This window comes from Microtus oregoni, unplaced genomic scaffold (assembly GCF_018167655.1).
Source record: "Microtus oregoni isolate MIOR12 unplaced genomic scaffold, Mior012 000011F_ref0000422, whole genome shotgun sequence".
NCBI classification, from domain to species: Eukaryota; Metazoa; Chordata; class Mammalia; order Rodentia; family Cricetidae; genus Microtus; species Microtus oregoni.
Window position 1 is genome coordinate 340,394 of NW_024543070.1, and position 27,061 is coordinate 367,454.

Consider the following 27,061-nt stretch of genomic DNA (forward strand, 5'->3'; position numbering starts at 1 on the left):
CTTTGGCTCCTTTTGACTACAGTAGTGTATTCTCTATATAGTTTCTTCTGCTGTGACCAATGGATTTAGGCTAGATGTGAGGAGCAGTAGAAGCATGAAGCCCATCCTTCCCTGCATGTTAGTTAGGTGCCGCAGAGGCAATATGTAGAAGGGCAAGGGACTCGGATACAGGGCCACTCAGTTGTCCCAGGTGTTTATGCAATGATGTCCATAGCAGTAAGAGGGTACCCACATGTTCATACACACATTTGTAATTAAAATGATATATTGAAAAGACAAGGTGAAAAAGATTGTAGGCAGAATACAATTTTCAATGTCTCTGGGGTATGTAGGAGTAAGGGTGAGCATACTGTATGATGATCTTATTGATACCAAGGTTCGCACACAGTCTGGTTATTTCATAGGGTGAAGGTGACATAGTATTCCAATTTCAGGAACTGGAACTGGTACATCACAGCACTTGCTCGTCAGTTTCTAAGGGCATGTGGGGTCAGTGCCTTTGGTATGACACACAGGGCAATGGAGGTAGGGTGAGGGTTGGGTTAATTTCAAAAGGGCACCATGCAGCTAGTGACTGGCTATTGGTGTTTGCATTGTGACCTGGGGTATGCCTCTAGAACCATGCAAGGTTATACACTCTTCATCTTGGCTGAAAATTTGCAAAGATTAGCTAAGAACAAAAGGTCTACACATGTGTCCTGGATATCACTGGGAGGTTCTGGTCTTCCATTCATTTTTATTATTATTATTAATTTGATTTTTCAATCAATTTGATTTGAGCAAGTCTCAACTGAAGAAATGGACTAGTTAATATATACTACTCTATTCCCGTCTTTATTTGGCATCCTGTCTCCATTTTCTTCTGCTTCATCTGTACAATATCTAGCATTTTTCCTAATCAAAATATCAGCCATTCATTCATTATCTTGGCTTCTTTGGGAGATAAATAAGTGTTTCTAGACAGCTATCTTGGATATTGGATCATGTCTTATTCAGGGTTTCTATTGCTGGGATGAAACGCCATGACCTAAAAGTAAGTTGGGGAGGAAAGGGTTTATTTGCTTTAGACTTCAGCATTGCTGTTCATCACTGAAGGAAGTCAGGACAGGAACTCAAGCAGGGCAGGATCCTGGAGGCAAGAGCTGATGTAGAGACGGTGGAGTGGAGTCGCTCACTGACTTGTTTCCCTTGACTTGCTCAATCTGCTTTCTTATAGAACCCAGGACCAGCAGCCCAGGGATGGCAGCACCCACCATAGGCTGGGCCCTCTCCCATTGATCACTAATTGAGAAAATGCCTTACAGATGGATCTCATTGAGACATTTCCTCAACTGAGGCTCCTGCCTCTGGTGACTCTAGCTTGTGTCAAACTGACACACGAAGCCAGCCAGTGCAGATCAGTGTGCCTTCTTAATGGAAACTGCTCACTGACCCTGAAATGTTGAAAGTGTAAGTAACACTAAGCATAGTGTGACTGAATGTGTGCATACAGTTGTGTGCACCCTTGAGTGTCCTGTACTGGTTTTCCAAGTTATTGATCTATCTTCCAGGGCAAGGCATTCAAGTATAGATAATTTAACATCCAAACTTTTAAGTTTATCCAGTTTTATCCAACTAATATTTTCCAAAGACTATATTAAAATTATCATAATGTTCTGAATTATTTAATGTGTGTTCAATTATTGTGATTCTCTTATGACAGTGTTCTTTAAAAGTCTATAAATTTTCTTTATTTTATTTTAATTGTACTTTTACATTTTTGCGTTTTTTATTGTTTAGCGTATTTGCTGCTATCAGTTCTTTACATTATAGTTTTAAGTTTTTATTACGTGTATGTGTATATGATGGGCACATGCATGCCATGGCACATATGGCGAAATCAGAGGACTGCTTTGTAACTTGGTTCTTTCTTTCAATCTCTATGAAAGTCCTGGGGATTGAACTCCGGTCATCAGGCTTTTTTTGGCGAGCATGTTTTCCCTGTGAGCTATTGCTCTCGTCCTGCTTTGCCAGTTTTGATCTTGTTCTTCACTCTATGCCTGTGGAACTTGCCAGGAGTTATAGAGTTAGTGGCTAAAGCAGAAGTTTGAGGTGACTGGTAGTCAGCTTCATTCTGTGTGGCCTCTTCATCACAGAACTTCACTTCAGTGACCTTGAGTATTTTCTTAACATCTCAGAAAAGTGAAAAACTTGCTAAGCTGCTTGCATTAGTTCAGGTTTTATTGCCGCGGAGAGACACCAAGACCACTACAACTCTTATAAATGGAAACATCCAATTGGTCCTGGCTCATAGTCCAGAGGTTTATTCTATTATCGCCATAGCAGGAAGCACAGCAGTGTGCAGGGAGACATGGTGCTGGAGAGGTAGCTGAGAGTTCTTCATCTGGATTATCAGACAGGAGAGAGAGAGAGAGAGAGAGAGAGAGAGAGAGAGACTGGGCCTGGCTTGAATATCTGAAACTTCAAATTCCACACACAGTGACATACTTCCTCCAACATGGACACACCTGCTCAAACAAGGACACATTTCTAAAACTGCCACTCTCTAGGAGTCAATGAGGGGCATTTTCATTCAAACCACCACATTACCAAACCTCAACTTACTTTAATATACAATGATGTTTAGGATAACATTTAGGGACTTGCTTTAAATTTTTAAAATGTGTGTCAGTTTCATGTATCAAAGACATAACATGATACTTGGCATCTTACTGACACTAAATATCAGCTCTTTGCTGTTGTAATCCTGATTCTGAGAGTGTGGGGACATGTAAAAAGATCCTTTCTGAACTCTGATGGAACCCATACACCAGCAAGTTATGAAGCAATACAAGGACCACTTACTTCATGTTCCTATAGGCCAGATTTCTGAAGTGGAAGTCATGATGGCAGCCAGACCATAGTATCATGGAGGCATCAGTGAAGTGAAAACCGAAACCAAAGCCAGTGTGGTTCTGGAGTCAGAACACAGCTCTCATCTGCTGAAGTCCTTCCGTTGCTTTGGTTGTATGTCCTGGTCAAATACAGAAATGACTCTCTTTCAAAACAAGGTTAAAGTATTCCTTTAAACAAGTAACTAGTGGGTATTTGAGAGTCCTGAGATTGTTCATCATCTGAAGCATAATCCTGTAAGATTTAGATTCTACTTCATAGCTCTTGCTTCTCAGAAATCCTCCAATTTCTCTACCGTTTCTCTAAAGGATTAGAGATTAAGATTTTCGCCTGTAAAAAGCCCTAAGTTTTCAGGAAAGAGGTTGTTATTGGCCTGTTCGGACTCTCTCCTGGGGTGACTTTGAAAGTGGCATCAATAGAAGGTCAGTCTTCCAACCATTTGAGGCAGGTTCAGTGGACAAGTGATGCTGTGACTCCAGGTACGATTCTTGAGTCATGATTGTCACCTCTTGTCAACCGAGTCTCCCTGAAAATTCTCAAGCTTTAGATTTACAATGAAGAAATGCAAAGTTTTATCCTACAAAGATATAGATCTTGGTGTGAGTTTATTTTCATTTGTGAACAAAAGACTAGTCAGAACTTATTAATTTCGTTTTTTTCAGTAAAAAAAATGGAATAGTGTACATTGTATGGTGAATATGAAGGTCTTTGTGGTTGTCAAATGAGGGACCCTCAAGGGAAGTTTCTGAGGCCTTTTCAGCTCTGTTTTCTTGTTTGTTAAATGGAGATAATGTTCATAATATAATAGGAAGCAATATAAGTGATTGTCTGTAGGTAGGTGCATGACACTAATCTTCAAGTCCTGTTTAGCTGTAAACTGTTAATAAGAGTAAAGACAAAAGAGGAAAATAAAATAAATGAAAAAACACAGCTGTCACCATTTTGTTTATAGTAAATGTCTACAATTAACAATAAGATTTACATAGCCCCAAAACTTTTAACATTTATAGATTTAAGAATATGGAACATGGGGGGCGGCGCGGTGAGCGCGGGGGTGGCGGGCCCAGAGTGAGCATGTAGCGGCCGCTGGCGGTGGGGCTCCCGGGGCGGGCCGCGGGGGCCGCATGCGGCGACATGGAGGAGGAGGGCAAGAAGGGCAAGAAGTATCTAGGTCAGTTAACATCCATACCTGGCTACCTGAACCCCTCCAGTAGGACTGAGATTCTGCATTTCATAGACAAGGCAAAGCGGGCCCACCAGCTTCCTGGACACCTGACCCAGGAGCACGATGCTGTGCTCAGTCTGTCTGCCTACAATGTCAAGCTGGCCTGGAGGGACGGGGAGGACATTATCCTCAGGGTGCCCATCCACGACATCGCTGCTGTCTCCTATGTCCGAGATGATGCTGCGCACCTGGTGGTCCTGAAGACGGCTCAGGACCCAGGCATCTCTCCCAGCCAGAGTCTGTGTGCAGAAAGCTCTAGAGGCCTCAGCGCAGGTTCCTTGTCAGAAAGCGCCGTGGGGCCAGTAGAGGCATGTTGCCTGGTCATCATGGCCACGGAGAGCAAGGTTGCCGCGGAAGAGCTGTGCTCCCTGCTCAGCCAGGTCTTCCAGATTGTTTACACGGAGTCTACCATCGACTTTCTGGACCGAGCAATATTTGACGGGGCCTCCACCCACCCACCACCAGTCACTGCACAGCGATGACTCTTCCACGAAAGTGGACATGAAGGACACTTACGATGCTGAAGCCAGCACCTTCTGCTTCTCTGACTCCGGAGATGTGGGAGGCCTGCCGCCCTTGCCCTTCTGCATGCAGGCCTCGCCGCATAGCAAGACTGTCAGCGAGAGTGAACTGAGCACGAGCGCCACGGAGCTGCTGCACGACTACATGCTCACGTTACGTACTAAGCTATCGTCGCAGGAGATCCAGCAGTTTGCAGCACTGCTCCATGAATACCGCAATGGGGCCTCCATCCATGAGTTCTGCATCAGCCTGCGGCAGCTCTATGGGGACAGCCGCAAGTTCCTGCTGCTTGGTTTGAGGCCCTTTATCCCTGAGAAGGACAGTCAGCACTTTGAAAACTTCCTGGAGACCATTGGCGTGAAAGATGGGATGTACTCGCTCATAATTGGTTTCTAGCCATAAATTAGGGCCACGGAGTCTATAATAGGTGAACCTAAAGAAGCTAAGTAAGAAGGTGAACCCAAGGAAAAACATATAGTTATCCTCTTGGCTAAGGGAAGTAGACCAAATTGCCGGGGAGAAAATTAGGATCTTGGGGGTGGGGTGGGATGGGGGTAAGGGGGGATGGGGAGAGAAAAGGTAGAAGGGAAGGAGGGGGGACTTGGGGAATCAGGAGAATTGGGATAAAGGAAAGGTGGATAGGGGAGCACGGAACCACAATTCTTAGTTAAGGGAACCACTTTAGGGTGAGCAAGAGATTTGACCCTAGAGGGGCTCCCAAGTGCCCAACATGAGGTTCCCAGTTAGTTCCTTGGGCAGCTGAGGATTGGGAACCTGAAATGACCCTATCCTAGAGCAATACTGACGAATATCTTGCATATCATCATAGAACCTTCATCTGGTGATGGATGGAGACAGAGACAGAGACCCACACTGGAGCACTGGACTGAGCTCCCAAGATCCCAATGAGGAGCAGAAGGAGGGAGAACATGAGCAAAGAAGTCGGGACCACGAGGCGTGCACCCACCCACTGAGACAGTGGAGCTGATCTACTGGGAGCTCACCAAGGCCAGCTGGACTGTGACCGAAAAAGCACGGGATAAAACCGGACTCTCTGAACATGGCGAACAATGAGGGCTGATGAGACGCCAAGGACAATGGCACGGGGTTTTGATCCTACTTAATGTGCTGGCTTTGTGGAAGCCTAGCCAGTTTGGATGTTCACCTTCCTAGATATGGACGGAGGGGGGAGGACCTAGGACTTACCACAGGGCAGGGAACCCGGACTGCTCTGTGGACTGGAGAGGGAGGGGTAGAAGGGTGGGGGGAGGGGTAGAAGGGTGGGAGGAGGGGGAGAAGGGTGGGAGGAGGGGGAGGGAAATGGGAGGCTGGGAGGAGGTGGAAACTTGTTTTTTGTTTATGTTTTTTTTCTTCTTTTCCTAATAAAAAAAAAAAAAGAAAAAAAAAAAGAATATGGAACATGGGAAGCAGAGATAGGTGAATCTCTTTGAGTTCTGTACCAGCCTGATCTACAGGTCGAGTTCCAGGATAAGCCAGAAGTACACAGAAAAACTCTGTCTCTAAAAACAAAAATAAAAACCAAACAGACAAAAAAAACCCAAAAGCACGTCGCCTGGGCAGCACTATTGAGCTGCCCCTGGGTGCAGGAGAGCTGGTCCCTCCCAGTGGGGCAGTGCTGGACCTGACCCTTGAGGTGTGGGTGAGGGAGAGTTGGCCTTTAAGTGAGCAAGGGAGAGCTGGTCCCACCCCCTTGCCAGCTGCCACAGGTGGGAGAGCTTGTCCACCCCACTCCCCTACCTAAGGCAAAGCAGGAGAGCTGGCTTTGGTGGCATAGGTGCAGGAGAGCCCACAGGTGGACTGACCAAGTCAGCTGCCACCCAGGCCCAGTTCCAGGGCTTTGAGTTGGTCAACCCCCAGAATCTACCCCATCCATGAAATACTGGGTGCATGAAAGGACCAGTCCTGCAGAACCAAGCTGCAGGATCCCCATGATAGAGGGCAACACCAGGATATACAAGAAGAGTCCCAGTGAGGATCCATCACTGACAGTGCAGCAGAAACCAGAGATCCCAAACCAGACCAATGACGCATTGTCCTGGACATTTGCAAGTAAAGCTGTTTGGGACAGAAGGGTGTGTGTGACATATCATGACATACTGCAGGTTCCAAGGTGGTTTTGTTTTCAATCCTTATTTTTTGTTTGTTTGTTTCTTTTTTTTTTTTTTTTTTTTTTTTTTTTTTTTTTTTTTGGTGTGGGGAGGTTGCAAGTCCAGCCTGGTCTCCAGAGCTAGTTCCAGGACAGCCAAGACTACACAGAGAAAAACAACAGCAGCAACCACAAAGATAAAACAAAACAAAAGAAATAAAGTATCATTAGTAAAACATCTAAAATTAATCACATTTTATTAAACATAATCTTGTTTAATTTTGTAAGGAGACTTCACAGTTTGGCATCGCACAGAGTTGAAGAGCTTGTCTGTTAAGAGGAGCGCTCGCGTAGCAGGCCCTTGGAGGTGGGGGCAGTTAAGAGCCCGCCTTATTTTATCTGTGTGCCGCATCTCTTTTTGGATTACAAATCACTGAAGGCGGACCTCGTCATCTGTACAGTGTTTGAGGAAGACACTTCCCCTCTTCTGTTTCCTATTTCCAATTCCGCTGGGTTCATAAAATGGTCAGATGCTACGGAGCCATGAACAGACTACAGAGCTTTTAATAGAGCCATTCATCGGCTCCCTTGAAGGTTAGTGCTCTCTCTCTCCAGGGAGGGCTCTCAGATAATAAGAGGAAAATGAATGCCAGTCGAGCACCTGTAATCAAATTACTCTTAATTCCCTCAACTCTTGTCAGATACCGAGCTTCTCCTCTCGTCTCATAGGTGGGCATTTAACAGACCCCCTGCGGTGCAATGCAGCTCGCTTCCTTTCTCATTTCCCTCTTTTCTCAGCCACCATCCATCACAACTGGGTAAATCCTGTCAGACAGAAAGTCCCAGCCGTAGGAACAGTCAGCCAGTGTGCCAGCCTGGTCTACATTGCACCTGACACTTCCCGGCACTAAGCGTGTGAGGAAGGAGCCAAAAGAACGTTAGTGGAATGGCTGCAGGCAACGTGCCCAGCAAGTCAGCAGGGTGGCGCTCCACTGTGGGTCTAGCCATATGTGACTGCTCCTGAAAAGAGGCGCAGCCCTCACAGCCTCGACTTTGCAAAGGACTGATCTATGCAAAAGCCTTGCAGCTTCCGATGCAGAGCGAGCCATCATTTTAGTTCAGGCGCTCACAGACCCCACCTGTCACATGGAACAAAACAGGCACAGTACAAAGCTGAGAGCTTCAGAGGCTTTCCGCTGGGCTATAACTCATCCTGCTGAGAGGGCTGCAGAGGGAATTTGTGGAACGGGGTGAAGTGTTCCGTTTCATTTATATTGTTTCACTTGGGATCTGAGATGCATTCAGGATACAGCCGCAGACATGCCTGGGATTTCACTGATTTTATTATGTTGGTTGAAACTTACTTACGTTTTATGGTTTTTAGCTTTGACTTTTACTGAACATACACCAGGCATAACATGTGGAAAATGATGGGGTCGTACAATGATTGAGGAATGCACGACACTGAAGGTATTGCAGGGTTCTGTTTGTCTGTTTGTTTTTATTCTTAGTGAAATGAATTATTTTACCTATGCAAAACTTATGAGTCAGGGCTACAGGTAGATGCTGAACCCATAAAAACAGTGTTGTTACAAAGGGCATAATTCTTCAGGTTTATTCTAAAACTACCTGCAGTCAGTGATAGCAAATGATGGAGGTCTTGGAAATGCTTACCTCATTGGTATGTTTGGCCAATAGATGAAAACATCCCTTGCTAGAAATCCCTTTAACTTAGCTATAAACAGAGATCGTTTCTATTTTTGTCCAGCTGGCTAGCTAAACCTATCATCTTTCTGTCTTCTGTTTTGATGACTAAAGGTCAGATACGGTATTCCAGGCCAAACCAATGAGTGAAACAATTAAATAGCTACTATCTCTTTGCTTCTTGTGTTATAACTTTATATTTTTATAAGTGTATGACAGTGCTACAAGTATAGAGAGCTGGACAGACAGACAAGAGAGTATTCTCTACCGTGAGAGAAAGGTGCATCGTTTACTACGCCTCCACTCATGCTCACATAGATACTGTGGTATTAATAAGTGGTTTATTTTCTCTGTGGACCTTCTAGTAAGTCTTCAACAGGTAATTGTTCTTAAATGGGAGGCAATGCTACCTACCTTAGGTATTCAAATTGTCATTGTGTCTCTCACTGTTTATTACATGGTATTTTGCTGTGATGTGCACTTCTTGTTCCAAGGCTTTTCTTTGACCCCCGCTTCATTCTTCACATTGAAGAATCGAGGCTTTGTCATCTGATTATAAAGAAAGACGTTGATGCTCCTGGTACATTTAAAAATCCTGAGTAGCTATTGATGGGCAAATAGTCATTCTCTGTGTCTCTGATGTACATATTTTGTGGCTTTTACTACCTATGAGCTGGAGGGTGAGTATGAATATGCTTCACTTCCTGTGGAAGACACAGTGGCCATTTCTCTAGCTCTTGTTTCTTCGCTTGTGACATGATTATGTGCAAGTGTGTGTGATTCCTGGACCTGAGCCAGCCATCTGAGAAAGATGAAAAGAATGAGCCCAAGGCAACTCAAACGCCAAGGAAATTAAAAAGACACAAGAGGAGGAACCCTTGAGAATTGCTTACTCTCCCAGCTCTGGGATTACCCTGCTTCCTATGCCATATGAGACAATACATGTATTAAATGTTAAACTGCTATATGTTTGCTGTTATGTAGACACAATATATTCACTCACATACTCTTCTTTGATGACATGGAAGTTTCAAACTATAATGAAGGTCATGCCAACAAGCAAATCATTTCAGTGTTGAACTTGAGGGATACATGTTTTTTATTTAATCCCTTGGTATCGGTGTAAGAGTTGATACCATTTTCTTGCCATTATCCTTTTCTTCCTAGACTGTATGGATGGCAAATAACAAGATAGGTCATATTTATTATCATGTCTGTGTTTTCTGGTTCCAGTTACACATGTACCACATTCCCTATACTTTCAGCTCCTTAAAGAATCAGGGATCCAGGTCTGCTGTTCCTACTCTAGCAGTAATAGGATGCTCCCAACTTCCCTGGACGGGAAATTGCATCCAATGGAACAGAAATGATGACATTGTTTCCTTGTTTATTTTACTCAGCATGTCACCTAACTGACTCTGGGTCCACGGGGAACTTTTGTAAACCCCTTTCCCAGTCTGTGGAAGAGAACATAAGCCTGAAGTTAGAGAAAGCAATAGAGATGCTGACTGATGAGGGCCCTGTGTCCACTGTCGGAAGGATTTATTTAGGTGGACTTGAAATACCCTCGAGTCACTACGCTTTGAGACAAAGACAAGTGAATGCTGGTTTTATTCAAATGGATCCAAACCTTAATCCCCAGACTTTCAAAAATGTTACTTCACTTGTCAAAAGAAACTGCAAACGTAATTCAGACCATTAGCTTTCCAATAGAGAGATGATTCTGGATTTTATTTGTAGAATTGACTTCACCACATGAGTCCTTAAAGTAAGGAATTTCTCTGGTTGGGGTGAGAAAATTCATGAGGCAGACGAGATAAAGTAGGGAGAGCGTAAGTACATGACAGACGTCGTGCTTGAGATAGAGATGCTGGGCTGCACACACAAGAGCTGGAGGGAAAGGCCTCCAGGAGCCAGGGTACCACTTCATTAACTGCTAGAAAAGTGGTAGAACCCCATTTCTACACTGTGAGGAATATTCTGCTAAAAGGAACTGGGCTCAGTCCTGAGCTGGTTGTCCTCCGGGTCCTTCATTTAGAGCCCTGCTGACTGCAACTTCGATTCTGACCTTTTGAACCCTGCAGCACAGAAACCAGTCTGGATACTGTAGCCTTCTGACCTGGGAAAAGTCTTGGTTATAAGAGTTGGTTTCGGCTCCTAAGTTTGTCATAATGTATTAAAGCCTTGAAAGAAAGTAAAATAGAATTGAAGAGAGATTTTTGGCTCTTCGAAACAAGCGTGTCCTTACAATGATAATTTCAGCCCCAATATAATGCAATACTGAAGAAAACATGCTGAATTTTCCTTGACATATAAAGTAATCACACCTTTACCAAAAAATGAAAATTTTATTATATATCTGTAGTTTTTTTAGAAGACTTCAGTTGGTTTTGTCAGTCTCTTGATAGGAAAGGGGACATCTTGAGACTAAAAACATTGCCTACGGTGGCGATAAGTGAAATACACACAGAGTGGGCACACGAGAATACACCTCAAGTGTTGATTTTGTTACCAGAGACCTAAAGAAACACCTGGGGTTTGGGGTGAAATGGCCTAGGGTTAGGGATCTCTGCCTTAGAACACTTCCCAAACAGTGAAGAAAACCTGAGACAAGAGGACAGGTTAAGTGAGTTTCTAACAAAAACAAAGGCAAGCAAACACATTAGCACTTGTGAGAATAGCAAGGAAAGTAGGCAGGGGGGACTTGTTGGTTACCCCAGGCCTTTGATCATCATGGTTGTTACTGTCCTGAGCAGTGAGAACTGCAGCTTGTCCCCTGTGGCTTGAATTTCTAGTGCAGCATCTGGGCTCTGTTACTTTGGGCCAGCTGCTCGAGCACAGTATCATACTGGATGTCTGAAGTAGACACAAGGACAGCAGCATTAACTCGCCCATGTGGGTGAATCTCTATGTGCCCAGGTCCTGTCACAGACCTCTACCCCTGGCTGGGTGGAAGGACACATGTGTAGTCCACGGAGCGGGATGTGTCATCAGGTAGGTGAAGATGGATGACCACATTTTGTCGTTGACAGTTCACCTGCTCTGACTTTCTGGGTTGTGGATTTGACAGGTAGCCGTGTTCTATTGTCATTGGTTTAACTTTACAGTTAGCTAAGTATTGTTCTCTGTGGTCCAGCCTCTCTGTGTGTTTGAGAGAGAAACGTGCTAACCACACTCCCTGTCTGCTTACTTCCCTGTTAGCTTTGATTCGCTCGTGAGCTGCCCTGTGCCGCTCTATTTTTAATCTTTCAATGAACTGGAAGTGCTGGCAAATAAGTAACAAACAGCTTAGAATTTTAGCAGTACAGGTCTTGGTGTCCACCCCTCCACCCTTGGAAAATCTGCCTCCTGTCTGAATCCCCGACCTGAGCTGACTTCAGCAACTGCGGACAAAGGAGCTTGCTACAGGGGTGACTAAGCCCTTGAACAGGTCAGGAGCAAGTTAATTAAAAAAGACTCGCAATGCCTCAGCAGGTGGGAGGCCCCAGGCAAAGGTTAGCTAGGAGGGAATGGGCAAAGCAGAAGAAGATGGACTCTCTCATTTGGTGACTTCTGAAGGAAGATTTAAACACAGAACTCAGGAGTACCAGGGGAAATGTGAGAGATTGTATTTATAATCCAAAGCTGAAATAAAATAAAGGAAATATTTGGGGGGGGGGGAAGTCGAGCTATGTCAAGTTAGATTAAAACAAGGTGTATCCAAGTAGTGAAGACGTCCTGGGCCTGAAATCTGTGTTTTTGTATCAGACACTCACAGTGACAATGTCGCCTCTATGTGACTACTGTCATACTCTCAGACTTCAGTTCTCCAGGAGAAATCAGAATTTTTTCATAAATCACAAAAATAATCTGATAAAACGGGTGCCTCTTGGCATAGGGCCTTAGGCACACAAAGTACTATTATAAAACTGAGTGTTCTGGGGACTGGGAAATCAACTCTCAAGAGTTAGGCAAGCCTTTCTGGAAAATAAACAGGGTCTGAGTGACCTAAACCTGCTGAATTAAGCTTTCAGTGCACAAAGTGTTTTGTATCGCAGCCCACTTGGGTTGCGCCCTAGTGTCTTCGTGAGGGTTTTCTATTGCTATGAAAAGACATCCATGACCATGGCAGCTCTTATAAGGAAAACATTTAATTGAGGAAGTTTCCTTACAGTTTCAGAGGTTCATTCCATTATTATCATGGCTGGGAGCGTGGTGACATGCAGGCAGATGTTGCTGGAGGAATAGCTGAGAACCCCAGCTAGATCCTGAATATCGCACAAAAGATGAGTCAGCCAGAGGCTCCCTTAAGCACATTCTCCAGCTCCCAGAACGACTTCCAAACTTCAGGCTTACAGTCGCTCACACATGCTGCACAGCCAGCCTCCTGTGTAACCTGATTGCATTCCACTTCAGTTGCAACCAAACTTCAGTCCCTAACCAGTCCACTCATCCTGCGTTCTGCCCCAATCTGCTTTGATTATACCAGACACGTAACTAACCAAAGAAAGAAACATTAATACCCTGACCTCATTGAAAAATAAAAAAAAATAAAAAAAAAGAATACACAAGATCAAGGCATTACCCTTGCCTTTAAATTCAACAGTCCTATAAACAGTTGACCAATGATAATTACCTAGATGAACCCCAGGACACAGAATTTAAAAGAACAATCCTAAACATCATCAAAGAATCGGACGACTTTAAACAAGACACAGAGAAACATTGAATGACCTTAAAGTGAATGAACTCACTTTAAAAGTTTCAGTGCTGGGAATTGAACTCAGGACCTTTGGAAGAGCAGGCAATGCTCTTAACCTCTGAGCCATCTCTCACATGGTGGCTCACAACCATCTGTAATGGGGTCTGGTGCCTTCTTCTGGCCTGCAGGCATACACATAGACAGAATATTGTATACATAATAAATAAATAGATATAAAAAAATTTTCAGTTCCCAAGAAAATACAAACATAGGCTGATAGAAATGTGGCAATCCAGAGTTTAGAAACAGAATTCAATAAAGGGACACAGAAACATCAAAGAGAACCTAGGCCGACATGGAGCTGTAATTGAAAAACTGGCTAACCCAGCTAGAAAACTCCAGGGAAAGCCCAACAACAAGTATAGGACTCAAACATCTAGATAAAATAAGTGAAGAATATATACATATATATATATATACACACACACATACAAGTATGTACATGTATATGCAAAGAATATATACACACATGCATATATGTATATATACACATAAATGTGAAGAATATATATATATTATACATATATATGTATATGCATACATACATGGGAAAAGTAATTCAGGGAATGATGAGTACCATGAAAGAAACTAAACCTTCAAATTACAGGAATAAATGAGGGAGATGAGTCCCAGGTCAATGGTATATACAAAATCTTAAACAATATCATAGAAAAAATTCCAAACTAGAGGAAAGCATTCCAACATACACAAGAACACCAAATACCAAATAAGACAGACCTAAAAGACACTCTCCACAGCATATTATGACTTAAACACTTGAATTCACAATAACCACAAAGACAATAAGACATCTAGGAATAAACCCCAAGAAGGAGATAAAAGATCTCTACACTGAAGACTTTAAATCTCTGGGCCAAGTAAATAGAAAGAGGTACTATACTCATTAAATAATAGATTAATTTTAGTGAAAATGACCATTCTACCAAAAGTCATTTACAAATTCAATGTAATCCCAATCAAAATAACCATCTTCATATAGATATTTTAAAGCTACTTGTAAAATACATATGAAGCTACAAAAACAAAAAAGAAAATCCCAAATAGCCAAAACAATCTTGAACAGAAAGAACAATGGTGGAAGGTTTAGCATTACATACCTCAAGATATATTGCAGAGCTCTTGTAATAGAAACAATATGGTACTGGTATGAAAACAGAAATGTTACCAAAGGAACAAGACAGAAGACCCAAACATTAATACTCCTAGTTTCAGCCAGTTATTGGTTTACAAAGATGCCAAAACTATATCTGGAGAAAGGAGAGCATCGCTAACAGCTGGTGCTGGGATAACGAAATGTCTGCATGTCCAAGAATGAAATTAAACCTGTTTGTTACCTAGTACAAAAACTGACCCCAAATGAACCAAGTGAAACCTGGAACAGTGAAGCTGCTAGAAGGAAGCGCAGGTTGTGTTCCACCAGCTACAAGTCGAAGAAAGGACTTTTCCACAGGACCTTAACTGCCCAGTAATTGAAGGCAACAATTGACACAGTGACCTCATAAGACTAAAAAACCTCTGCAGCGCTAAAGAAACAGCTAATTGAAGGAAGAGGGAGCCAACAAATGGGAGACAATCTTTACCAGCTATAGACCTGACAGAGATCAATATCCAGAACACATACAAAACTCAAAGCACAAGGAGTCAAAACAAATAAAGAAAAAACCCATCACTTCCACCACCACCAAAACCTGAGCAACCCATTCAAAAAATGATGCTTCCAAAAGCCATTCAACTGATGAACAAAAGATGAAAATGCAGTTTTATATATATGTGTATATATATATATATACATATACATACATACATGCACACACACATATATATGCGCGCTATGGCATACTATTCAACCTTAAAGAAAATTGAAGTCATGAAGTTTTTAGGTTAATGGACAGAATGAGAAAAGATCATATTGAATAAGGTGACACAGGCCAAGAAAGACAACTATCCCATGTTTTCTCTTATCTGTTGCTCTTAGCTCCAAATCATTTAATGTGAGTGTATAACCAGGGATAATTGCAGAAATCATGAAAGTAAAAATGGTCATCAGTAATGGATAGAAATAGACTAGAAAGGTACAAGTGATTTGAAGAATATGAGAAAAATGCAGTGATTTTAGTTAGGGAAGGAGGGATAAATACAAAATAAGGGGATGTCTTAGTTGGGATTTTATTTCTGTGAAGAGACACCATGACCACTGCAACTTTTATAAAGGAAAACTTTAACTGGGGCTGGCTTACAGTTCAGAGATTTAATCCATTTTCATCATTGTAAGAAACATGTCTTCACACAGGCAGTCAGGGTGCTGGGGAGGTAGCTGAGAGTTCCACCTAGGACTGGCAGGCAGCAGGAAGAGAAAGTGCTCCTGGACCTGGTTTGGGTATTTGAAACTCTGAAGCCCACCCCAAGGGACACACTTCCTCCAACAAGGCCACATCTACTGCAGCAAGGTCACCCCTCCTAATCCTTTCAAATAATGCCACTCTCTATGAGCATATGGGGACCATTCTCATTCAAAGTACTACAGGAGAGGAGAATAAATAACAGTAAATATGTATACAAAAGTTATAAGGAACCATGCTCTTAACCATCTACATAAAATTATGTATCATACAAATATTAATATATATTTTTCCATTGAACATATTAAAAGAAATAATTTAACATTAATTTGTTTATTTATATTATTTATTTCATTTAATGAAATAAATATTAATTTCATACATATACACAATATGTGTGTGTACACACATATATATACATATATACACATACATACATACATACATACATACATACATATTATATTTAAGTGAAAAATTCCCATCTGGGCTGACAACACTACCTCCAAGATCCACAGACTATTGGACAACTATCCTAACACCAGGCATGAAAGACCCCCTTTTCACTTGTTGGTCAGGGTTGTCCCAGAACTTCCAACACATAGGCTCCTGCCCCAAATTGTTTATCCAATACCAAATGGTACAGGTTGTGTGTGTGTGTGTGTACACATAGGTATACATAATTTACACTTATATGTGTATTTACATACATACATAACAATGATTAAAGAAGTAGAGGTTAGGATTTGAGAGAGAGCTAGAGGGGGTCCATGCAGAAGTCTGAGGGAGGAAAGAGAAGGTGGCAAATTTTAGCTACATTTAATTTTAAAAATTAAAAATGTATTTTTAAAAAGATGTAGAAGATTAACATTACTTTTCATTAGAAAAATAATAGTTTTCTGTCACTATGTTGATTAAATTAGCAATAGATTTTATCTTGGATATATATTATCACTTAAAAATTTAGAGATATATTTGGGGTCAGGGGAATAAGGAAACGGAGGGAGGACTGAGCTTATGATTTATGAATAATTCTTTTCTTTTGTCCCAGCTTATGCTGGTATAACAGCATTAAAAATCTGCTTCTACTGTTTTCATGTGGTTATATTCTATCAGACATGGTGTGGGATCATAAGAAACAGTCAAAACAAAATTCAACGAACATTATTATGGCATTAAGCACAAACCATTAGATGGGAGAAAAAGCACTTTGCCATTTTCCTTTCCTAATAGTATAATACGTTGGTTACAATTAGGAAATTATTTTCTAATTCCTTTTTAATCAACTGCTATGTGATATTTACAGCTTTGAAAAGGCAAGGCTGAGGCCCCGTTGAGGCTTAAGCTTCCTTCTCTGTGTAGTGAAGAGCCCTTTGAAGTTAAGAAAGCCAAAACCTTCCCAGATGAAGGCTACATCTATGGCACGTGTGTCTCAGCCAATATTTTGTTTTCAGATCTAGCCACTTTTCAGGGCATCATCAGAACAATTCACAGCACACGACCTAAGGACAAAAGTAGGGAGGAAATGCTTGTCAGATCCTTCACAGGCTACCTTAAATTTCCCAGTCACACACGTATGTACAAAAACATGCCTTTCAAATTTCATCTCATTTAGCTCTTGAAATCATTTAAGCTCATGATAGAATATGGGACTCTGTCAACCCGGGCTATCTTAATCATTTCAATAATGCATTTAAATTGGATCAATTCTGAATCGTAAAGGGATATTTCAGAACTTATATTTAGTGACCCCATTCAGCTCACTCTTCTTCCTTTTGTGAAAAGCAGACTCAAGTCCCAAAAGGAGGAGAGAGTATCTTGTAAGCCCTCGCTCTCCAGGGAGGAAGTGCTGAATCTAGTCACTCAGACCCCCAAATATCAGAAGAGAACTAAGTCATCTCTTTTAGTTCCCATTTTCCTAGCATGATTCCCACTCCTAAAGTCTGAGATTCACACATATGTTTGCCTCAATGTTTCAAAATAATATCCTATTAAAGGCAACATATTAATTTCTTTTCCAATCACACGACAGAAATATCAGACAGCAGTCACCTAAGGGGTTCTTTTGGGCCACAGTCTCAGAGACTTCAGCCTATGGTTGCTTTGCCCATGCATGGGGGAAGATACGGCAGTGGGAGAATGAGGCAAAGACTCTCATTAGTTGGCACCTTACCCATTCTAGGGCTTTGAGAGGTATGGCATCCTTAAGGGCTGAGGTATTCGCACACACAGAGCATATGTTGATGTCTCAGGGTCTCCCAATCCACATGCAACAGCTGTAGATCTGTAGCCTAGAAACACATTAATCCTACTGTCAAAAAGAGAACAACGTGGGATACTCCAAGTGAGACTACAGGTAGGCAGATCTAAGAAAAACTGCCCAGAGCATCCAGAGGAGGACTTGATCTTACTACACCCTGTGTTCTCAGAGAAATTTCTGTTTTCCCCTCAAGCAGCCCAGTGCTCACTCTACTGAAGCTCACAGATTAATTAGGACCTAGAAGAATAATATGGTTGTCATCGGGGACTTAATAGAATGTGTAGGTGTTAATGACATGGTAACAGTATGGTGATGTTCACAAATCAAAATGTAAGTTATAAATAAACATGTTTATGTTACAACTAAACCAATATGAACTACATATGAATTACGCAGATATTTGAAGTAATTACTCGGATCAGAGTCTTTCATAAATATAAGTGAATGTGTAAGCAACATGTGCCCATACTTTGGAGTGATTCCTCTGGCTAGTACATAATTTTGCTACTGATACTTGGCCCTGCACAGATAATAGGATCTGTTTTCAGATGTGAGCTACTTTCCTTACAGCAAGGGTTTATGTATTTGTTTTATAAGAAACAGATAATATATACTTGTATGAAAATGTCTTTATGAAACCTATTACTATGTACAATGGATATGATCTATGCCCAATAATAAATGTGCTTTGTGAGCTGTATTCAGAGGCAGTTGCACTGTCTCACCTTTGTTGTGTGCAAGCATCTAGAGACAAAACATAAATTACAAGCATTGCTGTGTTCCCATAAAACATTATCGGCAAACCTAGGGAACTGAATTTGGCATAAGAATTATTAAATACAGATTCTTGAGCTGAGTGGGGAGGCAATCTTTTCCTGAGTTTTGTCCCACTGAAACAAAATAGATTCAAAATGCATTTGGAGATAAAATGTACTTTTGATGGGTATTGATGGGGGTGTCGCTAGGGCATTAGTTTGGGGAGGGAGGCCTCCCATGGAGTGGGCATCACCAGTCAATGATTGCCCACACTTGAAGAGTTCTGAGGGAAAACGGTTGTGAGGTTGGCTGCCCTCACATGGCCCATGTAAGAAAGTATATCTAATAATAACCGCTTTTGTCATCAGACTCCACCTTCTTCAGACTTTCTATGTGGATTCAGCCACAGTATCTTGCCAGGGAACATCTATAGTTTCAGTGTGGGACTGACTGGCTGACCCATCCATAGTTCTCTACCTTTACTCTTACTGTTACAGTATGCGGATGACCACCTTTGGAATACTCACCCCTTGACTCCTAAGCCAATATAATCTATCACCATTTGCAATATATATACATTCTGTTGAACCTGTTCCTTTAGAAAAATCCCATTTAATACAACACCAACTAACAATACTTTCCAGTGGTTAAGGCCAGGGTGCATCTTCCTTTCCATTCTGTAGGTAACACACCAAATATCATCTTCACTTTACAAGATGCAGTTGAGTTTGTTGAAGTAGGAGCGGTGGGCTACGTTCCTGGTACCTGGCCGCCCGCACGGCTAGCTTTATATCCGAAATAATTACACGGAAACTGTATTCTTTTAAACACTGCCTGGCCCATTAGTTCCAGCCTCTTATTGGCTAGCTCTTACATATTGATCTAACCCATTTCTAATAATCTGTGTAGCCCACGAGGTGGCTTACCAGGAAAGATCTTAACCTGTGTCTATCTGGAATGGGAGAATCATGGCAATTCACTGTCTCAGCTTCTTTCTCCCAGCATTCGGTTCTGTCTACTCCGCCTACCTAATTTTCTGTCCTATCAGGGCCAAGCAGTTTTCTTTATTAATTAACCAATGAAAGCAACAGATAAATACAAGGCCCACCTCCATCATGAGTTGTTTTTTTTTTTTCAGAACTTACCAAACTTTCTTCTACTCTGTACAGCTGAGGACACATTTCTTTTCTTGGCAGATATCTATGGCCAAAGGCAAACCTGACATGTGGACCACCGCTCCCTGAAGAGGTAACAAACACACTGCTATTGACAACATGCACATCCTCTCTGAAACAGGCCAGAGTTCAAACACAACATGCTGTAGTTGAGTCTTTTCTAGAATTGATGTTTTCAACTTTGGACTTTGTAGATATTTTGAGATGTTTAACACCTAAGAACCTTTCAGAGTAGTGTCATTTCCTGCGTCTTCTATGCTCCCATTTGGTTCCTTCTTCATACCAAATATAGTTATGCTAACTATATTTAAGGAAAGACTTGAGACCTATTTGAATTTCATGCTCTTAAGCCTTGTTTCCCTAGTTATCCCTGTTTTTATTAACATTTCAGAGGGCACACACACACAATACATTTCTAATGTATCTGTCCAAGAGACATATTGATTTGCAAAGGAAATAACAAACAATTGATTGTATTGTCGCAGGGGATTTTCAGTAAGAGTGGAACTGGCAAAGGATTGAAAGACACTTGAATGCAACATTTTATTCATGGGGGACATCAGCTGTCTCCACTTGAAGCAACATGAAAAGTTCCCTATTTTCTTCATTGTGATCCAAATTAAAGCAAAGTTTAATTAAAGTTTCATTAAAGCGAGATCTTTTATAGTCCCGGGTAGCATCTTTTTCTTTGAGCCAAATATGTTTTAGAATGGCAGGCTTTCATCTTGAGTTTTTAGTGTTGCACGGAGGGAAGAAAGAGAATAGATACACCATTAATGAGGCATGATGCAGCTCAGCCAAGAGCAGTAAGCTCCAGGTGTTCCTCCAGTTCTCACCAAGGCTGAATGCTCTGCCCGGAGTCACCTAAAAGCTCTTCTGACAGGCAAGTCTCCTAAGGCCCGCTGCCATCATGATACTTCATTTGGGATTCTGCCCCTTTATCCGGGCTTCCCATGGCATCCTCAGCTCTTCAGCTATTGTTTTTTGCCCGTCAATATTGTGATACCCATTCTCTTCCCATCTCTCTCTTTAGTTAGTTTCTCCATGGCATCACCCTCTTTTTTTTTTTGTAAATAACCTGCTCATATCGTCCACCCCCTAAAACATCAAACATCTCTTCTTCTTGTGAAGAAGTGGCACATTCTCATTGTGAAGACATGGCATGTGCATCCGTTCAGTTTTCTCCACGGCCTCTGACAGCATGGCATTACCACCTGCCAATGAATTTCAAAATTGCTTCTATAATTTGGAGAGGAACATGTGGAGCACCAATAAAGAAATATATATTTTCTTAGCTGAGATTCCCCAAAAAACACACTCTGAAGGAGAAATATGCATGCAAGGAGATTGCTCAGGATTTGTCTAAAGAAGAACATTTAGTAGAGTACAACGGAGCCAAGGTTGGACAGATCAGCCTTGAATATATAGGTGAAGCTGAGACTTCAAATGATCTACAAGAAACTCTGGCACCAAAATGACTCTTTAGAGATACATCCTTAGCTAACTGGTCTACCAGAGCCAGAAGAGTCCTTCTCACAGCCATGGCTCTTGAGGAAGAACAGTTCCTAGTTCTGCCCTCACTACTTGATTAGACTCTCAACGGTAAGGTCCCTCCACCTCCCATAAACTTATAACATGGCTTGAATTGGCATTTGATCCAACTAGGGTCATGGGAATCCCATAGGAAAGAAAGAGGCTTTCCCCAAGGAAACAGTAAGAACTAGCCATGGTGTGTTTGAAAGGACGATGTTCTAAGTCCTTGGTTCCTATGCCAAATCATGAAATTGGATACAAGAAAATTTATCTGAGAGCATTCTCTTGAACTATAGAGGATTGGATACTCTGGGAGAAACCCTGGGAAATGACTGCACTACTAACTAGAACTACTCCTGAAAGCATGGCAGAAAGAAGGCTCTCATCAAGCGTCACTGTATGGCAGAAGCCTTTTAACAGGACAGAAAGGAATTGAAAACCTCAAAGACAGTCATGCTAGAATAGACTCATAAGTCTGGATGGCGCCCCAAGTGACGTCTCATGCAACGGTCATCAGGAATGAGCTTGTCAGGGAGGCACAAACGGCAACTACAAAGCTCAGCGGTGGCTCCTTTCTGTTCTACGGGGCAAACCGGAGGAGAGTCCATTGTAGAACAGGTTAGAATCCGAAATAATGAGGGCAGTGCTTAGATGCAGGGAGCCAGGCATGCATACTGTACAGTATAATAATCGTACTAACTGCAAGATGTTCTTGTAGAGTATTCTAGAGATGCTGTCTTAAAGACAAAGTACTGGGCAGATGATAGATCATAACTCAGCTTAAACCTTTGAAAATAGTAGGGATGGATGACCCAAAAGTTGATGTGTCTTGTCTAGTTCAAACATTTCTCGTCTAATTTCTTTTTATTTATTTATTTATTTATTTATTTATTTATTTATTTATTAAGGATTTCTGCCTCCTCCCCGCAACCGCTTCCCATTTCTCTCCCCCTCCCCCTATCAAGTCCCCCTCCCTCATCTGCTCGAAGAGCAATCAGGGTTCCCTGACCTGTGGGAAGCCCAAGGACCGCCCACCTCTATCCAGGTCTCATAAGGTGAGCATCCAAACTGCCTAGGCTCCCCCAAAGCCATTACATGCAGTAGGATCAAAAACCCACTGCGATTGTTCTTGAGTTCTCAGTATTCCTCATTGTCCGCTATGTTCAGCTAGTCCGGATTTATCCCATGCTTTTTCAGACCTAGTGACATTGAGCTTATAATTCATGTTCCTAGAGAAACTAAATAAGAAGGTGAATCCAAAGACAAACACATAGGCATCCTCATGAATATTAACCTTCATCAGGCGATGAAAGGAGACAGAGACAGAGACCCACATGGGAGCACCGGACAGAAATCTCAAGGTCCAAATCAGGAGCAGAAGGAGACGGAGCACGAGCAAGGAACTCAGGACCACGAGGGGTGCACCCACACACTGAGACAATGGGGATGTTCTCTCGTCTAATTTCTAACTCAAGCCATTTTTTTCTGACAGTGTCAGAGAAATAAACCTGAGATAACTTAGTAACCTTCCATCAGAATTCTCGTTAGTCTTTTTTTTTTTTTGAAAGAGACACACCTTTATTTTCTCAGGTAACTGTACAGCAAGGCAGGGGAAATTTGCAAAAATGTCCATGGATATGGGCATAAGACTTAGGCAGAAAAAGTCCACTGGTTTCTTAAAATAAGGTATCATCAGTGCTGGTACAAGAGGCCTTTAAAAACTTTTGCTAAACCCCAGGAGAAGAATAATGATGCATGCCCTGTGTACCTGAAGCAAGGTCATGATATTTGCAACAGGGACTGGCCTGGCATTTGAGAAATAACTTCTGGCCTGCTACTGGGCTTTGTTAGTGACACAGTGCTTGACCGTGGAACATCAAGTGACCATACACCAAAACGGCAGCTGGTCATCATGAACTGGGCAAGGGGTATCAAAACTGGGCCTGAACAGAACACGTATAGGGCTGGAACAACCTCCAGGAAGAGGTAACTAAGGGGAATTGTCTTCTGTGCAAAAAATAGAGTAAGTCCAAACTGACGTTCAGTGCTTTTTTAAAAAGAGAAATGCTGGGTTTAGCAACAAGACTTTGCAAACTCCAGCACCAGGATTGGCAGGGACAGATGAATGATCCCAGGGAGCCCCACAAGGTTAAGAGCATGAGGAAGGCCACCATCAAACAAAAGAGCCGCAGTGGCCTCAGACAGGGCAAAGTCCAGAAGGGCCTAACAGAAGAGCTGCTGCTTGAGAGACTGGTTCCTGGAATATCCAATAACCAAATCCCGTTCTAATGCCCACCCCGATCCAGGCACAGCAACCATGCCGCACCAATAAGCTTCCATGAACTTGGCTGTTTTGTCCCGGAAACGACACAGGTCTGTAACTACCGTCTGGCCACCCGGAGCGCGGAGCTGCTGCAGGAAAGCTGTTTATCTGGGGCCTCCCTGCTCTGGAGGAAGGCAGACACAGGTCGGATGAGACCTCTGCTACAGGAGGAGACCAGAACTGGAGAAGAGATCACTGCTTTGATAGTCTGCATTTTTTCAATCTGCGCTCTCGTTCTCCGGCAACCCCGGCTCAGCCCACAGCGCTCTCACTGCTCAAGGAGACAGACTCCGACATTCAACAATCCTTCAATTATTTTAAATGCCATGCTAATCTAGGCAAAGTCTGAGCTCCATGGTTCCTCTGCTTAGTGTGTCAGTTACCTCCTCAGCCTATATTCCCACCCCTCCCCATTCCTGTGGTCTTGACTTTGGCCTCTGCTTAAGCCTTCCTGCCCCTCTGGCCCAGGAATGGTGACACTGGAACCTAACCTAGCATTCGCCCCCAAGTGATTCCATAAAGTGTCCCAGAAGATTAGACCGGGGAAAACGAGTCCCATGATATTTGCCTAGGGATTTTCTATAAAAATAAATTCAGAAAAGTATTGTGTCCATCTTATAGCTTTAAATTTTTAAACTAATGTTTGAGATGAATCCCGAATGGTGGGTAGCAATTTTCTAAATGAAGAAAATGTCTAAGGGCTTTAAAAACCGAGAATAACTAGAAGAAAACGCAGGAAGGGAAAAGTACCTCAAGTATCTGGGCATTATTTAAGCGTCTGATCAATGTAAAATGAGAAACACATGAGTGAACAGCCGTGGAACGATTTTCTAAGCAAAACTATAAACATATTTGGCCAGTTTGGGGCTCATTTCTACATCAATTTAAAGACATGGATGGTTTCTATCCTTCTTGCACAGGAAAGCAATAAGAGAGTGTGCGTCAATGTGGATATGGAATTGGCCTGGTACCAGAGCTGTGGAACAGGAGTGGGGGCAGATGGAGGTGGGGCTAGTTAGTAGGATGTAATAATGATTAAAAAGAGAGATAATCACAAGGCCCAGTGATGAAAACACAACGGAGATCATTTCATCCCAAGTGGCATGCTGCCATCCTTAACTCATCTTCGTTTCTGATTTCCCACTAAGATACATAAGATAGAGGAAGAAGCAAATGGGCAATAAAATCAAGAACATCTTAGTTCTCATTTCCTGAAAACCAAGGGCCTTTTTACTAATCATGAAGCTTTTAGAGCCATGTTAAGAAATAAGCAAATTAAACAAAAAATAAGTTGTTGATCTGTGTTTGTCTCATACAATGGAGCAACCCTCCCATTTCCAGAACCATGGGGGAAGCCCTGATTTTGTTCGTTCATTTTGTTTTTTAAATCCATCTGCCCCCAGCCTTTCGAAATCCCTAGTGACAATACTAATGCAGAAATCGAGACTACATCATTTTCTTTCATTCATTGACTTCCTGACTTCTGAAGTAGTTTCTTCTCTGACGCCGAGATTTTTCAGTATTTCTAAATCAATCAAAATCTGCAGAGTATAAAGAGCAAAGAATGACACTAGAAATGATGGCAGGCTACAGCAGGGGTTCTCAACCTGTGGGTCATGACCCCTTGGGGTGCCGAATGACCCTTTCATGGGAGTCACATGTCAGATTGCCTGCATATCCAATATTTTCACCATGCTCCTTAACAATAACAAAACTACAGTTACGAAGTAGTAATGAAAATGATCTTACAGTTGTGGGGAGTCACCACAATATGAGGGGAGCGTATTAAAGGGTCACAGCATGAGGAAGGTTTGAGATCACCGGATTCTAGCATCATTTTCAGTCAGTCTGTTTTGTGTTTCTCCAACAGAATGCATTGATCCGAGAGCTGGAGAAGTCCAGGGCTGCAGGCTTTTAGACTGTATGATAACACGCTCAATGAGGTTGGAATCAAGGGAGCAAGGAACGACTGAGCAAGTCCTATGATGAATGCAGGACAGAGATTGCCAACTCACGTCAGGATAAGGCCATTCAGCCACCGGTGAGGGCAGGGTTCTCAGAGTGCAGTAACTGTTTAAGGTCCCATCTCTCAGAACTTATAAACATGGGGTACACATTCAAACCACAGTACACTGTTGGAATCTTGGGTTTCCATAAATAATTTACCGTGGAATGCGGCCAAGTATGCCATTTCAACAGGCTGATTGGCATTCTCTGTGTATAGACTGTGAGTGAGCGAGAGTAACATCCCAGGCCACTCCCATGCCCGGCATCACAGCTTGACCAGCGGCTCACTGCAATGCTGCTAGGTAGCAGCAACTTTCAACATGTCACAAGCTACGGGCTAGAGACTGATAACTATGGAAGTGTTAAGCTATAGAAGATACAGTAGTCCCAGTAGTAGGGAGGCAGGGACAGATGGGTCCCTGGCACTCACTGGTTAGGCAGGATAAGCATCTAAGCAAGTGCCAGCCAATAAGAGACATGATTTTTAAAAAAAAGGGGGGGGGTGTATGACAACTGAAAAATGACATATGAGATATAAGGTTTATATGGTCTCCACCTCCCTTCCTCTTTTTCTCTTTCCCTCCCTCTCTCTTTCTCTTCTTTCTTTCTCTCTCTCCCCTCACTCTCTCCCCCTCTCTACTATCCACATATAGACAAACCACATTTAATCTCCTCTTTATGCCTTGCAATGTCATGTGACTAGGCAGAGGTCACCTGAGAGCAGCCTCTGCACGCACTCCCACAACCATTGAAATGCTTCTCCATTTTGAGGCCCTTTCGTTCTTCTATTACCTCCCAGACTCCTCTTACCCACGCTTCCACCTCATTGCCTGATGAGACATAGTCCAGTCATAGCCATGCTGATGTTCAGCTGATGTCTGGACTCCAGCACTCTACCTGACACAGTAGAGGACATTCCTTATTTGCGTACAGGAATATGGGTGAAGGGTTACTCCCAGGACTGTGGGTAACTCAAGGGCTGTAGCTCTGAAGAGCCCACCAAGGCAGTTGCCACAGCTCGTGAAGGCCTATCCCTCATGACCCCTATACAACCTACAGTCGGCTCCATGATTCTCCCTGTAGGTTGTTGATTTTGTATACTTGGGGCGGGGCCTTGTGACTCTAGCTCTCTGAGCTTCCTGAACTGTCTATGCTTTCCTCTTTCTTCCGGGATGGTTATTTCAGTAGGGAGGAAGTAGCTGTGCAGTACATCGTTGCTATGAACTCATGCAGGCGTTCCTAACAACTGCACCTGACGGCACTCTGTCCATCATAGGGAACACTTGCCATTTACTGAAACAACAAAAAATCAGATTCGTGGGCTTGCTGGGTTGCTTCTCATAGTTACCAGGAGGAGCAGACTCGCCCCTATGGCTGTGAAAGCTCTCTCTCCCCGGTACAGAGCCTGCTACCCCTGTAGAGAAGTTCAGCAGAGCCACATAGAAAGACACTAATG

The 27,061-nt window shown here is 42.6% G+C and overlaps 1 pseudogene; it reads left to right on the forward strand.

Annotated features, from left to right (window-relative positions):
- The first annotated feature begins 3,945 nt into the window (after positions 1-3,945).
- LOC121453540 overlaps positions 3,946-27,061 on the forward strand; it is a 105,038-nt pseudogene continuing 81,922 nt past the window's right edge.